We start from the raw sequence: 19,287 nt of genomic DNA, 5'->3' as shown, positions 1-19,287 counted from the left end.
AAATTAGCATTGTCTTTTGACATTATTTTAGTGAATAGGTTTATTATGCCCTTTCCTCTCACTTTGCCTTCAGAAATACAATTCTAATCTTTTTGTTTAACTGTGTTTCATAAATCTAAAATGCTTTCTTTCTATTTTTTTTCCTGACCCAACTTTGAGTGTAGACATCTTTCTTCTTTCTTTCCTTTTCTTTTCTTTTTTTTCCCCTGGAACTGGGGATCAAACTCAGGACCTTGCACTTGTGAGGCAAACGTGGGGCCACTGAGATAAATCCCCAGCCCAGGTTTACTACAATTTTATCTTCAAGCCTGATGACTAAAATAAAAATTTTGATTATTTTCAAGTGCACAGGATATATATGTGTGTGTGTGTGTATATATATATATACACACACACACATACACACACACACACACTCATATATATATATATATATATATATGTATATGATATGGATCGCCCTGAGATTAAAAAACAGAAATGGCCAGATTGATAGCTTGGAGTCATTTTGATTGTCTTTCTATCTTGCACAAAAGAGTTTAAAGTAAACAGCCTCTTACATAAAACATCCTAAGAAATTGTTTGGAGATTAACCTAAGTACCTGGAAGAAAGTGGAGGTGAAAAATCATTTTGCTATATAAGGCAGTTAAAGTTGGACTTCATAAAACTATGATGGACTGCTTACAGACTTTTATTTTCATCTGGTATTTCACCATGAATATTTGAAGATGGTTTGTTATATACTAGCCTAATCAATGCTTAAATTAGAAAAACTGTAATATTGGAGTGTGCAAGGGCAGGATGGTGGAAATTTGCCTGAATAGTTGGATTATACTTGTTTTTGTATGTATTTGTAATTGTAAACTGTTATGTGATACTTGTTTTGTGATGTTTCCATAATTGTAATCTATTATATAAAGCAAGCTCTTATTTCATAATGTTGGAAACTTACAGTGGGAAAATGCTTTCCACATTAAATCAACTAGGTACTTATATTTTAATGTGGAGGAATAGCAGGAACTCTTTTAAAATATTCTATTATAATATGCAATAAAATATTCAAATACTTGTTAATGTTTGAACTTCTGAGTATCTTATACTTCATTATACCTTGCTCACCTCTGTAAAACCTTACCATTTGGGTCCCAAATCATTAAAATCTCAAGATTATTTTTTCCAATTGCATTGGGACATTGCATCATTGGAATATATGAAAGTAAAATGCAGATACGACCAGGTGAATATTCTTCTACCAGCATAGAGATGTGTAAATTTCTTTAAAATCCAATTAAGAAAAAGACAAACAAGTAAGGCAATTTTATAATTATGTCATCATATTAAAATAGAAATAAATGATGATTTGATGTTTGGACAGTACAATTTATTTTTATTATATTTAAGATCTGCTGCTTTCTCCATGTCCTTATTTCCCTCCTCCTCTCCCTCTCATATGTGTGTGTGTGTGCACACGCACATGTGTGTATGTGTGTCTGTATTGCTTAGGTATAGCTCTAGTCTTGAGTCTTAGATTGTACCATATATTTAAACTGCTATTTAATATCTAAATATCAGGTTTCTCAGGTTTTGAAATTTAAACCCAAAAAGCCCTTCTCATTTCACTTTATTGTAAAGGTTGAAAACTAAATCTCCATACTTACTAATAAATCTCAGCTTGCTAGATTGTCTGAGGATTGTTATAAGTTTATTTCCCTGAAAAGATCAGTTGGTCTGTTCAGTACTTTATCATTCTATCCATAAAATTAGAAGAATAAAGTAATCCAGAGTAGATAAAGATCTAGTCCCTTCTTGATCTAAAATTTATCAACAAATGATTCTTTTCATTCTCACTTTTGCTGGGCAGGAGAGTCTGATGGTTAATAAGCATTTTAAGGTTGGAATTAGACCAAAGTAATTCTGAAAATCACCAGGGTAAGGTCACAGAAAATTGGAATTTCATTGAAATTCTAGTCATTTGCTTTGAATGATAGACTGCAAAAGACAAAAAGAAACCAATATAGCAAGTTTAAATCCTGTGGAACCCTAAGTGTTTAATTACATTAAAGAAAAATATATTAATTCTCCTGCCAATAATTTATATAAATTGTATCTATGTCATAAAAGTAGTCAATTTATTTAAATCTATTGTTTACAAATGCTTATGTATCAAATCTTTTGCTTTCATGTTTATAAAATGTTTGTCGTGCATGGATAGATCTTCCTTTATGTTCTTTAATTACATTTGCCACATTTAAAGGGAAATCAAACCTTGGGACTTTATTCTACAGAAAATATAGTCAATGAGGATCTGCATTGTAATGCTTACAGAACCAAAACACATTGGGAAAATCCTCTAACGATTTCATTAATGAGAGTTAGAAAAAAATGTGAATGATATAACTATCTGCAAATAAAAAGGAACATTTGTCCTTTAGGCTGCTAAGAGATGGTAAAAACATTAAAAAGTCTTACTTTTATAATGTCATAAATTCATACATTTTGTTAACTTTAGTTTTGCCTTTTTTTACAGACTGACAAACTTGCAACGTAGTGTTAGTTGAATTTAAGAGTATTGTAATCGTGAAAAATAACTTTAGATAATAAGAAATAAGTCAGTTTCATTGATGTAAAAAGGAAATCTTTCTAGTATCATATAGCAAGCATCATATTAGTGGTGAGTTCTTGAAAGTTTGTTTTCTTAAACAATAATATTTGTAAGCACCACTTTTTAAACTTAACTGGAGGTCCTTATGACCGTGAAAAGCAAAGCTCAGTCAAAATGGAAACATGGTCTTCATTTGGAGATGACGTTATTTTGTGTGAGGTCTGAAAATATCTAGAAGCTACACCTCGAAATTGACACATGACAGTGATAAATGTGCTAGCTGCAAAGTCAATTCCTTGCATTGTGCTTAAGTTCAGTGACGTTTTTAAAATTTCAAAAAGTAGTACTGTTTACTATACGATAAAAAAGAATAAACTTAACCAAGAATGTACAAAAATTTCATCAGAAACAATACAAAATATTATAGATAAAACCAATTTTAGGGCAGATATTTAGCTCAGTGGCACCACACCTGCCTTGCAAGCTCAAAGTCCTGAGATCAATCCCTGGTGTTGAAAGAAAAAAAAATTAATGAAATACTTCTATATTCATGAATTGGAAGGCACAAGATATACAAATGTCAATCCCCACAAACAAATATTTAGATTAAATTTACAATATCAATCAGTAACCAAGAAATTCAAAAATTAGTTTTAATGGGTTATTATTAAAAGCTGATTCTAAAATTTATATAGAAACATAAATAGCAAACAATTATAGGACAGTTTTAAAGAAAACCACACTTGGAGGACTTGCATTAAGAGGTACTAACACTTACCACAAAACTGAGGTAGCAGTACTGAATTTGTATCAGGATATAGAAAGAAAAGGAAAGTCCAAAGCCATGCATATATGGACTTGCAATGGAAACATCACGGTGCAGTCGGTACACAGAGAACTTATCAGTACTGAGGCAATTGGGTACCTGTTAAAATGTAAACAATGAAGCTTTTAAAAAGAATCAGAATTTATTGATCAGTTGAGATAGGTTTTTGTAACCAGAGCTTATAAAATAGGCTAGAATACATTTCTGTTGAGAGAGATATTAATTGGACAAATTAAAATTAAGACCATATGTTCATTCAAAGGCAGATTTAGGAGAATGAGAAAGGAAGACAAATGTACAAGAAGTACTTGAAAAACATCTATTTCAGAAAAGTTCTTATAACTAGAATATTTATAGAACAATGGTAAAAGGACATTAAGGTAAGGAAAAATAAGTGAAGTCAAGAGAAAGCATTTTATCATAGAAAAAGTCCAATAACGAGATGCCTAAAATTTAGTCATAAAATATAAATTAAAACTAAAATGCAATACTAGTTACAACTGCCAAAATAGATTAATTTTATAAAGATTAAAATACTAAAGTGTAGTCATTTTATGCACAACTGGAAATCTTGGCTGGCATTACTTTTAAGTATAGAATTGTAAAACTGTTTGACACCGTGAACTTCAGAAATTTCGTGGGTAGATGTATAGGCAATGCAAACACGTTTATGTTAATTTTAAAACATATACGAATGCTATAGCAGCATATAAAATATCTATCAACACTGTTGTATATTCCCATGATGGAATGGCAAATGAAAATGGAATGGTTGGCAGACAGGCAGGTCTGTGCACACCCTACCGAGGTCCCTAGTCAAGCAGAAGACTCCAAATCACCCCACTACAGACAAACAAGTCTGCCCATGCCCTACCAAGGTCCTTAGTCACACGGAAGATGCCCAATCAGTCTGCTGCATACAGGCAGGTCTGTGCATTCCCTACTGAGGTCCCAAGTCACGTGGAAGACACTGAATCACCCCGCTGCAGACAGCCAGCCACCGGGTTCCACACTACAAAGATGCAGAGGACACCAGACCACCAGAACAAGGTACTGAATCCTGCTGCTCCTGGCCAAGAGGTAGGGGCTTCTGAGCCACCATCCCACTGTTCCTGGTCCAGAGGAAGGGGCTTCCCGGCCACCATCCCTCCAGCTGCTCCCAGCCAACAGAAAAGGGCTTGTGGGTCACCATCCCTACCGCTGCTCCTGGCCCCTGTCCCACCTCTGCCAGCTCAGAGGAGGTAATCTGTGCAGGCGCTAACAGCCCCCTGCCCCAGTTGAAATGAGAAAACACACAAATAAATCTCAAAACCAGACTTCCAGATCACCTACAGCAACCCCAAAGGGAAATGAGATGGAACACTCTGATACTCAACCACCTGGACCCACTGAACTGGCAACAAAAGGGGATCTGGAAAAAATGAAATCAGAAATAATTTCTCAGATAACAGGAGAAATTGTGCCCCTAGTGCAAGACATGATTAATAAATCTAGAGAGGAGCTCAGGAACATGATGGAATCCCAACATAAGAAACAAAGGGAATCCATAAAACAGATGTAAATAGATTTCCAGGAGATGAAAAATTCCATTGAAAGTCTACACAGCAGAATGAGCCAATGTGAGGACAGAATTTCAAATATAGAAGATAAGATTGCAATTAGTGACCAGGAAAAGAAAAATTGCTTCAAAATTTTAAGGGAACATGAGAAATCAATCCAGTATCTACTAGATGATGCAAAGAAGAATAACATAAGACTGATTGGGCTCAATGAAGAAACAGGAGAGAGTGCAGATGACATAAAAAATCTCTTCACAGAAGTAATGGCAGAAAACTTCCCAAGCAGAGGAAAAGAGCTTGACATACAGATAAGTGAGGCATATAGGACTCCAAATAACCTTGATCAAAAAAAATCTACACATAGGCATATAATTGTTAAGATTCCAGAAACACAACAGAAGAACAAAGTTCTCCAAGCAGTCAGAGAAAAGAAACAAATCACATGCAAAGGAAAGCCCATCAGAATCACAGCAGACTTCTCCACACAAACCCTCAAGGCAAGAAGAACTTGGAATGACTTATTTCAAGCTCTAAGGAAAACAGCCTCCAACCCAGATTGATGTACCCTGCAAAACAGGAACAAGACAAGGATGTCCACTATCACCACTCTTGTTTAATATAGTTCTGGAATCATTAGCCACAGCAATTAGACAAGAGAAAGAAATAAAAGAATAAACATAAGTAATGAAGAGGTCAAATTTTCCTTATTTGCAGATAACATGATACTCTATATAGAAGACCCCAAGAACTCCACCAAAAGTCTTCTAGACTTAATAACCAAATTCAGTCAAGTAGCTGGTTACAAGGTCAACACAAAATAAATCAATAGCTTTCCTCTACAACAATGACAGACTCACTGAGAGAGAAATAGGCCAAATAATTCCTTTCACAATAGCATCCAAAACACTGAAATACCTAGGAATCAACCTAACGAAAGAAATCAAAGACCTCTTCTCTGAAAACTATGGCACTCTGAAAAGAGAGATTGAAGATGATTTCAGAAAATAGACAGACATCCCCTGCTCCTGGGTAGGAAGGATTAATATAGTGAAAATGGCCATAATTCCAAAACTCCTATATAGATTTAATGCAATTCCAATTGAGATCCCAGCAGCATACTTCAAAGACCTTGAGAAAACAATCCAAAAATTCATTTGGAACAAGAAGAGATCCAGAATAGCAAAAGCAATTCTAGGTAACAGAGACATGGCAGGGGGTATCACAATCCCCAACCTGCAACTCTACTACAAAGCTACTGTGATAAAAACAGCATGGTACTGGCAAAGAAACAGACTTGAGGACCAGTGGAACAGATTAGAAGATGCAGAAACAACACCAGACATACTCTGCCATCTCATCTTCGATAAAAGAGCCGAACATCCTCACTGGAGGAAAGATAGAGTCTTTAATAAATGGTGCTGGAAAAATTGGGCTTCAACTTGCCAAAGATTAAAACTAGACCTATATCTCTCACCATGCACTAAACTAAAATCAAAATGGATTAAAGATCTAAATATTAAAATAGAAACTCTGAACCAGTTGGAACAGAGGTTAGGTAGAACCCTTGAAGACATCAGTGTAGGAAAAGATTTTATGAACAAAACCTCAGTTGCCCATGAACTAGCACAAACAATCAACAAGTGGGATCTCTTCTTATTAAAAGGCTTCTGCACAGCAAGAGAAACCAACAGCAGTGTGAAGAGACAACCCACAATGTGGGAAAAAACCTTCACCTGCTCTTCCACAGACAAAGGTCTACTATCTTGAATCTATAAAGAACTTAAAAAGTTCAGACCTCCCAAATTTAAAGACCCAATCCAAAAATGGGCAACTGAAATGAACAGACATTTCTCAGACAAAGAAGTAGAAATAGCAAATAAATACATGAAAAAATGTTCAACATCACTGGTCATTCGAGAGATGCCAATGAAAACAATGCTGAAATTCCACTTCACTCCAGAAAGAATGGCTGCTATCATGAAATCAACCAATTACAAATGCTGGCAGGGCTGTGGGGAAAGAGGAACCCTGCTCCACTGCTGGTGGGAGTATTGTGGAAATCAGTATGGAGATACCTCAAAGAACTAGGACTGGAAGTCCCATTTGACCCCACTATTCCACTGCTGGGGATCTTCCCCAAAGAATTAAAAGTATCATACCATAGTGATATATGTACGCCCATATTCATAGCAGCGCAGTTTGTAATAGCTAAAACTTGGAAACAGCCCAAATGCCCATCAACTGGAGACTGGATAAAGAAAATGTGGTTTTTTTATAAAATGCAGTACTACTCAGCCATAAAAAATGAGAAATTAGAGACATTTATAGCTAAGTGGATGCACATTGTGGCGATACTCTTAAGTGAAATAAATACAACACACATGTATAAATACCAAATAGTTTCTCTGGTGTGAGAAACTGAAAGTGTAAATAAGGGCTAAATGTATAATAGGTAATGTGAAATAGGAAGAAAAGGGGCAAAGGGGAAGGAAGTGGGAGGGCTAGGGGAAAGGATAGAAGGGAATGGGATTAATATGAGAAAATGGAAAAATAGGAACAAAATCTTTGTAAATAGGGAGGAATGGAGGTGTTGAAGGGAGGGCTGGGCAAGGCTGAAAAACAAGAACCAAGAGAGACTATGTAAAGGTGCAAATTTCCAATGATGAATGTCATTATATTGTATACCTAGAATGTACCAATGATTAGAATGAATAATCGATAATGTAAAATAGGAAGAAAAGGTCCAAAGGGGTAGGGGTAGTGGGAGGGGCAGGGGAAAGGAAAGAAGAGAAAGGAAAAATGCTGAGAAATGGAAAACATGGAAATGAAGTCTTTGTACATAGGGAAGGGTGGAGTGCATGAAGGGAGGGCTAGGAATGGGGAAAAAATAAGAACCAAGATGCATTATGGAAAGGTACAAGTTCCCCATGAGAAATGTAATTGTGTTGTATACCTACAATGTACCAATAAAGGAATTTAATACAAAAAAATGCAAAACAAACAAGAAATGAAGCTTACTGACTGGAAAAGCATATATATAAATTAAAAAAGAGAAAAGAATCAAAAATTTTCACTACAGAAACAACCAAACTATAAGCAATAAGTAAAATGGAAGAAAGAATAATCAAAAGAAGCAAAAACAATTAACAACATGACAAGAATAAACTCTTATTAATAATAAACTTGAATGTAAATGTACTTAATCATTCAATCAAAAGATAGAGAGGGGCTGAGTAGATTGCAAGAAACAAAACAAAACAAAACAAAAAACCAAAACCCAACTATAATCTGCCTTTTGGAAACTTATTTCATCAGTAGACACACATACAAGCAAACAGTGAAGGACTGGAAAAAATTTTTCACACACATAGAAACAAAAAAACAAACAGGGATAGCTGTACTTATATCAAATAGAACCAATTTCAAATTTTTAAAAAGCAAAAAGAGATAAGGATATTGTATAATATTTAAAAGCTTGATTCAACATAAGGATATAATAATTATAAACATATAACACCTTGTACTACAATTCTCAATTACATAAGGCAATAATTATTTAGTCTAAAAAAAGAGAAAAAGTTTAATACAGTAACAATTAAGGACTTAAATATTCTCTTACATGCAGATTATTCAGACCAATAAAATTAACAAATTGTTATTAAAGTACAACTAACACATACTTATAAAATACTCCATGCAACAGCTGCAGAGTTCACATTCATCTCATTAGTAGAAGGGAAATTTTCCAGGTTAGACCATATAAGAGGCCAGCATTAGCCTGATACCAATACTATCAAGATGAAACAAAAGCAAAAAAACCCCTACATACCAATATCTTTATGAACATTATGTAAATTTATCAATAGATTGTTACAAACTTAGTCCTAGTGCTCATCAAAAAATTATGCACCATGCTCAAGTGTGATTTATCTCAAAGATGCAAAGATGGTTCAACATATACAAATCAATAAACATTAAAATGCACATCAACATGTTGAAAGAGAAAACATAAGAGCATCTTAACATCATGCTAAATAAGAGAAAATATTCTGAGACTGGAGTAAAATAAGGACAAACACTTTCTCCACTTCTACTCAATGTATGGTACTACATGAAGTTTAAAAGCATTTAGGTAAGAGAAAGAAATAAAGGGCATCTAAATTTTTAAAAAGTCAAAATATCTTTGCTTACAGATGACGTGATCTTATACATAGCAAAGTATAAAGGCTCCTCCAAAAAGCAACTGAAATTAACAAATAAATTTATGAGAGTTATAGGTTATAAAATCAACTTTAAAAGTATTTTTATACACTAATAATGATCTTATTTTAAAAGAAAAAAATGATTCTGTTTATAATATACAAAAATGTAGTAAACTCACTTAAAGAAGTGAAAGATCTCTACAATAAAATTATATAAAAAGAGTGATCAAAAAGTCATACAACAAAGTCCCGAGTTCGATCCTGGATACCAAAATCAATCATACAAGATTCTTAAAAATGGAAAAACATACCATGTTCACAGGTTGGAAGAATGTTAAAATCTCTTATTCTGCCAAAAGTAATAAACAAATTTATAGAAATCCTCAACAAAATACTTATGGTATTCTTCATAAAATGAAAAAAAAAATCACAAGATGCTTATATAATCAAAAGAAATCAAAAATAACAATAGTAATTTTGAGAGATAAAACCCAAAGCAGCAAAAGCCAGAGCCATCATAATATATGACCCCAACTTATACTACAAACTCATATCAATGAAATTGGTATGATGCAGACATAAGAACAGACATGTGAACTAGAAGCAGAGAATAGAAAATGCAGAAATTAATCTATACATTCAGAGTCTACTTGTTTTCAACAAAGACAACAAGATCATACATTGAGAAAAGTGTCTTCCACGAGCTTACGCACAACAAAAGAGACAGAGTGAAGAGACAACTGATAGAATGGGAGAAAATATCACAATCTATTTTTTGGTAAAGAATTAATGTTCATAATATACAAGGCATTCAAAAATCTCAACAGCAAATAATAGTGTAATAATAATTCTGTTAAAATGGACAAATGATATGAATAGACATTTCTCAAAGAAATATATAGAAATGACTAACAAGTATATGAAAAATATTCCACCTCATTAATCATCAGGGAAATGAAAATAAGAAACACAGTGAAATATCGCCTCATCCCACTGTGAGTGGCCACTGTGCCTGTACAGTAACACTGATCTTCCCCATCCCTACCGGTGTCACTATTTTATTCTCTTGCTTTTCATTTACCATCAGTGAATTACTAGCTTTAATCCTTGTAGGAAAATTGTATTTTTCTTTCTTTCTTTTTTTTACAACTTCCTAGTTTTTAAACTGATTTTCCTTGGAAAACCAGATTTTAAAAACATGTAAGTTTCCTGAGAAACACTATGAGGGAATCCCTGTAGGGAAACATTACCCTGAGACAACTGAAGAGCTTCTTTTTTCCTTGCTTCTAAAGACAATTGGACATAAGAAACTTTGACCATTAATCCTGAAATAGTAACTTCATTGTATTAAGAAATGCCTAGCAGGTTGGTAGAGTACTTCCCTGAGTGTGGCTGGATGCGGCCTGAGAGTGAGCTTGGGATACCATATTTATAGTCCCTTTCCTTGGCTGTTCTCTCGGACACAGTCCCCTGCTCTGCTTCCCAGCCACTAGGAGCCAAGCAGCTTTGCTCCAGCATGCTCTTCCATGAGGTTTCTGCCTTGGAGCCCACTGACCATGTAATCTGATACTGTGAGCTGAATTACATTTTTCCTTTTATATGTTGTGAGTATCAGGAATTGTGTCCAGCAATGCAAAAACTCTTGACAAGAAAGTAGAAACAACTGCTTCTGAGTGTTTGTCATGAGCCAAGGTAGATGATCAAAAAGCCTGACTCCTTGGTGGTGTTTCTGAACCTTATCAACTGTAGCAATGAACACTGGAGGTTAGTCAACCTCTGGATCTCCAGATATTTGAATTTATCAATTAATGATTACTGCCTGGCAAGCCTGCCCCAAACTCAACGGTTCACAATTAAAACAATGTACTTAGTTCACAGTGCTGCAGTGAGCAATTTATAGTAGGCTTTTGTTCATTTGTTTGGGTGGGTGGTTTTGGTTTCAGCCAGCAGTCACATACCATCAGCAGTGATTTTAGCTTTGGTGACCTTCAGTGAGATCCCCCTTTGTTATGGTTTGGGTCTAGATGCCCCCCCCCCAAACCCCATGTGGTCTTAGATGGGGCTTTTTCAGAGATGCCTGAATCTAGAGTGTGTGATTACAAAATCAGTACACTGAGTGATATAGCTCCACTCTAACCCTGGTACCCTGGATATAATGAGGGACAGAAAGAAGCTTGTCATTTCCCTTGGTGGCTTGCTTTTTCTGTCTTCTGCTTGCCATGAACTAATTCTTTGTGATGTCCCTCTGCCAAGCCACCCTCCAAGCTGCCTTGGAGCCAGCCAATTATGGACTGAAACCTCTACAAACTGTGAGCTAAATAAACCCTTCCCCTTTAACTTTGGGCGTTGGGTATTTTGTCTTAACAAGGAGCGAAAAGTAACTGAGACATCCTCTTTTTGAGGCTGACAATAATAAAAGATAAATGTGATTATTTAGATCTGGCCCCCAATCTGTCATGCTCCTGGCATCTGATCTGGAATTGTTCACAGGGTCGGTGGAGAGCTCTCCTCAAAGCAAGCAGAAGTTTTCAGAATCGCTTGAAACTGTGTTGAAATGGGCAGTTTCATTTCTGCGCTATTTTGGCTAAAGCACATCAGATTCAAGAAGTAGGAAAATTGATTTAACCTTCTTATGAACTGAGCTACAACGCAGAGCACAAGGTGTGTTGTTAAAGGGTACAGAATAATTGGGTTTGTTTTCACATGATTTATGTAAAATCATGCTAAGATCATAACTTCCTTTCTGGTTTACGCTAGTTTGAACCAGGAGTTTTGTAATTTGCTGCAGACGAAGATACTAACTGATCTGGTACTATATGAATGGTCATTCTTTAATAAAATTTAAGCAATGCTGGTTGGAATTAAAATAGAAACTCTTGCCCCAATCAATTTAAATATTAATTTTTACAGAGTTTAAAATCAATGAAATCGATAATTTCAAGTGTAAACAGTGACATTAGTTAGGCTTGTTTCTTAGTTCACTACTTTTAAGTTCAATAAAAGTTTATATTAAACACCATAATTTTAAGGCATTTTCTGCTCTTTGGCAGGTTTTGGGATAAGTAATTTAGTATAAAAATGAATTTTTTAAATGACCTGGAAGATAGACTAGAGTAGCTCATTACTTTTGTGGAATTATAGTTGCTTACTATAAGATAGGTCTGATCATGTTTCCAGAATGTAGTATACTAGATAAAGCTCTCATTCCTCATCAAAAAATGAAATAGATAAAATACTATAAGAAAATAAACATCTTCTAATGTAATCTCATAGACTCTAAATACCACAATGCAAGAAGTGACTTCTTGAAATAAGACATTTAAAAGTAAAATAAAATGACACTGTGGTATTTTGAAGGTCCACAGTGCATTCATTGTACCTGGGAATTTGCTTATTTGCCACTAACTAGTCATCATTTTCCTAATCATATATTTTCAGGGATAGATTTACATAATATGGAGCAGCATAATACTCTTGAATCTCCACTGAAATATGGAAATAATAAAGGCAACCTCTGGTAGAACACTGTCACAGGATCGAATGAAGTATTGGTGAAAATACTTTGTAAAGGGTAACATTTTATATTTCTTTAAAATTTCAGTCTAATTAATCAAAGCAAAAAATAAGAAAATGCATATTTTCAAATCTTGTCTTCCTTCCCTCACCATGCTTTATTCATGTTTTCATTTTTGTGTCAAAAAAGTGACCTATTATAACATTTCCCTGCCACTCAGGATGGAGAACCTATCTAGTTTGGCTGAGCTGTTGAGGACACGGGGAAGTCCCCATCACTTGAAAGGTAACATAATTCATGCTGATAGGTTTTGAACTGTGAACACAACTCCATTATGTTTACAGGGAAAGTGAGAACTTCTTCAGCAGTGCTCTATGCTTACGGATAAAAACTGTCCCAGCAGGAGCTCAGGGAACTTACATTATTGTCTTATAAAATTTTCTAAAATTATATATGGAACTATAAATGAGTGAAAAATATGATGAGACCCTTGGGAAATTTTCTAAACTTTAACATAATTTCTCCATTCATTTAAGATGAGACTCTTTATGTAAATGTCTGCTAAAGTTCTACAGTGTACCAGTCAAGAAATGTATACAAAGATGAATTCGGCCTCATCCGTGCCACTAGGGAGCTTTTACTTAAGTGAGAGTAGAGGTGAGGCAAAATATATTTACATAATTAACTACAACCACTCTTTTAAAAAGAACTACACTACAAGGAAGAATTAAATACACAGTGTAATTGAGTGGAAGAATCATGCTGTGCTATTAATAAGAAAGCTATTCCAATTCCTGGAGCTACTAATAGCATGTAGCTAACTTCATTCCTGAATGTGTGGGCATCGGGCCGGGGTGGGGTTTGAGGTCATCTTAAGATCTCACCTGACTGAATCCACTCTGCATTTGAATTTTCTAGGTAGCACTAGATTGAATATAAGTTCTATTATTTTTTTATTTTTTATACATCATAAATAGATTATGGCACTCATACAAGTGAATAAGGATAGTGGCTACTCTTTGTTAATTTTTAAGGGAATTACAATCATGGTGCTAAATATATATCTCATATTTATATCTCATTGAATTTTCATTTTAGTCCTTTGACATAGTAATTAACTTAATCACCCTGACGTTACAGAAGATCAAAGAGGTTTACAGAGGTTAAATCACCTGCCAAAAGTTGCACAAGCTAAAAGCATGTTAAAATGCTTTAACAGTCTGTTGGCTTCCAGAATCTCCAATTCCTGCCTAAATTGGTGCTCCCCACTTTGTGCCCTGACAGTGGATTTCACGTTTTTGTTCAATGTCCCACTCCACATTCAATTCCCTTCATCTTTCCCTTTATCCTATGGAAGCTGCTGACAGCATAAAGACCCTTGCCTTCATGGGTAGATATGTACTTGGGCCCAGCTCCCTGCTGTCTCAGCCAAGCCTGCCATGTTAGCTTTTATGAATGATGGACATAGATCATCTTTATTTTACACATTGTTTTGAATCTGAAGTAAGAAAACATATAGAATGTACTTATAATGAAAAAGATAACCCTAGCTGTCCATCTTTAAAACATTTGGGCTTTTCTAGTTTTAACTCTTTTCTTACATTTTTTGCCTGAAAAACTTTCAAATTAAATAATTTCTTGAAATAGTCCCAATGTGGGAAATATTTTAAACTATAAATGTATTAGCCATTTTCAAATTACAATTGTTTTTCACTGATTTTGCTGCCTCCTGACCCATCTGTGTCCTGATACCGAAAGATCACATCCCTTCCATAACCACTGCTATCTATTTTTCGTGCTTAATATAGTCTGCCTTGTATGAAGTCTGTAAGTTCACAGAGGAGTAATACTATGACATTTTTTAAGTTTGTCATTTTCTTCTCCACCAGAGTCTCACATGGCAAATGTTTGCAATAGATGCTCCATAAAGGTACTGTATACTGAAGTAAGTTGTTCAGATTTAAATCATTAAAAGCTTGATTTTCCAAGCTGATACATACAACATAGGATGTTTTTATACCCAATACAGACTGTAACTCACAGAATCAATTGTGAGAAGACAGGTTTTTACTCAGTCTCTCTTACTTTGTGGACACTAATGGTGCAGAGGAACATTGTCTATACTATACTATTATCCACCTTTATGACAGCTATATTTTGTAAGGGGAAAAAGGACAAATCAATAATAAAAACATTTACATAAAATGAAATGAAGCGCATCGTTACCTACTGACCTAATCATTCTTCTGAGCTTTCAACACAGTCATTATGCCTTTTCTCAGAAGATGGTCAATGCAGCCAACATTCTCCCCAATGTTAATTGCATTAACAATTATTCACTGAGCAGTGCTCCTATATATTTGCTTTGGAGTGTGTGTGTGTGTGTGTGTGTGTGTCTACAAGGTGTTAGTGTAATAATTTCTGAGTACTTGTGTATAAGAACTATAATTTTAGTAGGACTTTTTATCTACTTAATACTGTGAAGGTTAGTGACTTGAAATCATACAGTAAGTTGCTTAAATATTTATATAGAAAACAATATTTAAGTAGTGAGGAGTAATTAAGAAGGGAGGAGTGTCAATTTCATTCGTTTTGGGTTCTCCTCAAGGATTTGATGGAGTACACTTTTGTATGTGTCTGGGTGGATCTTGAAGGCATAGTATCTTTGGGGATCTGTGTCTGATACATTGCCCCTCCCTCCTTACCACTGTTATGCTCCTCTGCTTTCTGGCCACTAGCGACTAAACATCTTTGATCCATCATACCCTTCTGTCCTGACGCGTCTGCCTTGAAGGCTGATAACCTTGGATTGAATCCTCAGAAACCATGAGCCAAATTAAACCTCTCCTCCTTTAAGTTGTAGGTGTCTTATATTATATCCAATGGAATGGAAAGCTGACAAATGCAAGTAGCCTCAGAAGCAGTTTGACAGATAAGAACTTCTGCACTTTGACCTTTATCTATATTTTCAGCCCTATTTCCAGTGTTTCCTCACATGAACCCTATACTCTCTGAATTGCAGTCTTGCCTGCCAGTTCTTCTACCTTCAAGCCTTGGAACATGTTGCCTGCAATGATAGTCTGCATCTGTCAAAAATTAAAAATTCCACGTGGGCCATAGTTCAATTGCCTCTTCCTAAATTTCTTAACAGCAATTGCTGCATTTTGATGCTCTCTGTGACAGACTTTAAGCTTCTCATAATATGTCTCTCATAATAATAATGATAGTGAAGTGTTAAGCATTGTGAAGTGATTTTCTCATTTAACACTTGCACGGGCACAATAAGGAGCATATTGCAATTCTGTTTGTTTACAATGAGGACATGGAGGGTTAGAATAATGAAATAACTTGACCAGTGGTGCTCAGTTTGTAATAGGTGGAGCTGGGATGCAAGCCTAGACCATCTGTCTCCAGAGACAATTGTCAACATTGTGTTGTACTGGCTTCCCTATACTGTGGGTTGTTGTTATCTCTATATTTTATCCCTTTACTAGACTGTATTGCTACTGTTTTGTGGAAGAACTGGCATTTTATTTATTCTTATTTATATATAATATTTTTAGTTCTTAATTTATATATAACTAACACATGTTATCCTACTAAATTGTAAATTTTTGGACCTCTCTCTCCTTTTAAAAGCTTACAACAATAGGAAATAAGGACAATTAAAGAAAGTGCCCATTAACTAAATCATTAGTTAATAGACAGAGCACAAACTTTTCTGTAATTGTTAAAATAAAATTTATTTTTTATTATTCAGATATATTTGATGTATATTAGTAGAATTAAAAATTAATTCTTCCGAAAAGATTAAAAATAATAGAAAATAACTTGTAAAACTAATTCAGATTATAGTAGCTTAGCTTTTTAAAAACTTTACTCAAATGAGTACCAATGCTAAATATATTCAAGTATGTATACTATTATTTCTCAAAAATATTCAAAGAACATGTTAATATTTTGTATAGCATTTTGAATTTAAAATTGGATCACATAAAAAAAATTGAATCACATCTAGTTAAAAAGCTTCTGCACAGCAAAGGAAACCACAGAGTAAAGAGACAACCTACAGAATGGGAAAAAATTTTTCCAGCTACTCCTCACACAGAGGAGTAATATTTGGAATATATAAAGAATTTTTAAATATTAGACATCCCAAATTTAAAGCACCAATCCAAATGTGAACATCTGAAGTTAATAGACATTTCTCAGATTAAGAAGTACAAAGAGCAAATAAATACACTAAAAAATTGTTGAACATTGTTAGTCATTCAAGAAATGCAAATTAAAACAACACCGAGATTCTATCTCACTCCAGAAAGAATGATTATCATCAAGTAACTGACCAATAACAAATTCTGGTGAGTCTGTGGGGAAATAGGAACGTTTCTCCATTGTTGGTGGGACTGTAAATTGGTAAAACCACTATGGAAATCCATATAAAGATTGCTCAAAAGACTGGAACTAGAGGTTTCATTTAACCTAGCTATTTCTCTTCTAGGTATATTTTCAAAAGAGTTAAAAATCACCATACCACAGTGATAAAGGCATGCTCATGTTTATCACAGCACAATTTTTAAGAACTAAATCTTGGAAACAACCCATAGGACCATCAACAGATGGACAGATAAAGTGACATATATATATATATATGCCATAATATATATATATATATGCCATAATATATATATATATATATATATTTGCCATAAAGAAGGACAGATTTGAGACATTTTTAGGTAAATGGATGCATCTTTAGTCCATAATCTTAAGTGAAATAAATCAGACACACAAGTTTAAATATCACATTGTTTCTCTTTTATGAGAAACCTAAAGTGTTAAAATGAAGCAAAATGGAGGTTAGATACTGGAAAGTAGGAAGAACTTGTTCAAACAGCAAGGAGAATAAGAAATTGGTGATGGGGAAGAGGAGGAAGGGAAGGAAGGGAAAAGGGACTTCTTTATAAATGAACAGAATGGAAGGAAAACCTGGCTACCGAGCTTTTATAAATGGGGAGGGGATAAAAGGTTGAAGCAGGGAGAAGAATGGGAAAAAAGAATTAAGGTATAATATACACAGGTACAAATTCCCCATAATGACTGTAATTATTATGTGTGGCAAACATGTACAGATAAAAAATAAAATTAAAAGAGAAACAGGAGCAACAGGAGCATAATAGAACAAATATATCAGTATTAGCTAGGATACTGATTTGTAATACCATACATATTGGTATAAATAATTTGAAGAAGGTTTTATCAAAAGAAAAGGATATTAAGAGCAATAAAAGAGAAATGAAAAATCATTACCAAATCTAGAAGAGAAAAGTCAGTGTTTTACAAAGGATTATCTAAATATTGCAGTGTTTTGTGCAAAATAAGAACTTGGCAGACTGCATGGATGTTTTTTATTTCACAGAGCTAACTTACCATTACTTCTACCATTAAATACTGAATTTACCAATAAATACTAAAATGAATGTTCCATTTGGCGTGTTATATAATTGATTTTTGACAGTAAAAATTCTCAACTACAAACTTGCAACAAATGCAAAATATAATTTATAAAGTTTTTAGTGACATTTTTGACTGAGCAGTATGGTCAAAGTAGAAATATTTCTAAAAAGTATGAGCTGGGCAGAAACTAATGTGCTTCAAATTTATAAATACTCAAGTTTTTGTCATATAATTTGAATCAAGATAAAACTTAGAGTGAGCAGAGAAAATATTCCTTAGAAAATATTCTCTAAGTATCTTATTTCAATTTACACTCAACAAATCCTTTTATTTTTAATACTATGGGTCCATAAATCTCCCTCTTTTTTTTTTTTTTTGGTATCGGGAATCGAACTCGGGTACTTGGGCTTGCAAGACAGGTGGTGGAACCACTGAGTTAAATTCCCTGCCCTTATTTTTTAATCTCATGTCCAACCACAGAAAAATACTTGCAATTCCCTAAATGTACTTGCTTATGCTTTCAATATCCTTTTACTTTTACACATTTTTACTTTTAATAGAAGAAATGACAATTCCTTACTATTGTCATCCTATCAAATATTAGTCACTGTCTCTTTGAAAACATCTCTAATCTATGGATAAAATCCATTTTTTTCTCCTGTTTATATATATAATATATATACTACTGTTTATCATTAAGATGATTTCTTTTATGTTAGTTTCCCAAAAATTATTTGTAAATTCATGCAATTCTTTGTGTTGATTTTGAAAGAATGTTTTACATCTGTGTAGATATTCATAAACATGTTGAAAAAGTCTATTTCAAACCATAATAAAACAGCTCACAGAATGTGTTATTTTAAAACTTTTGAGAAAATGTTAGTCTCTGAAGTAAATAGGTGAAACTAAATGGCTCCAAATGGGAATGGTGTAGACGTTTGATAAAAGTAAAAACATCAACTTTTTGTAATAATTCATTTAATATATGCCTATTAAATTTTTATTATGTATCATGTGTTCTTTCAGGATGACCACACGACACAAGAGGATAATGTGGGGAGGCTTAATTTTATAGAGTAACAAAAATAGGAAAAATGGCCAAAACATCTTGCTATTCATTTAGTAT

At 34.1% G+C, this 19,287-nt stretch overlaps 1 long non-coding RNA gene across 2 annotated transcripts in view; it reads right to left on the bottom strand.

The window, feature by feature from the left end:
- The window catches only part of LOC147825389 (uncharacterized), a 53,572-nt gene that overhangs the window by 23,356 nt on the left and 10,929 nt on the right, over positions 1 to 19,287 (bottom strand). For both annotated transcript variants that reach the window (XR_015441021.1, XR_015441022.1), the window contains one exon: positions 3,382 to 3,528. This is a non-coding gene — a long non-coding RNA (uncharacterized LOC147825389). The remainder of the gene's footprint in view (positions 1 to 3,381; positions 3,529 to 19,287) is intronic.

Source organism: Heterocephalus glaber, unplaced genomic scaffold (assembly GCF_053883595.1).
Source record: "Heterocephalus glaber isolate CG9 unplaced genomic scaffold, H.glaber_assembly_v1.0 deba00001504, whole genome shotgun sequence".
Lineage (NCBI taxonomy): Eukaryota > Metazoa > Chordata > Mammalia > Rodentia > Bathyergidae > Heterocephalus > Heterocephalus glaber.
The sequence above is the reverse complement of the archived record's forward strand: the minus strand, read 5'-3'. Positions and strand labels throughout refer to the sequence as shown.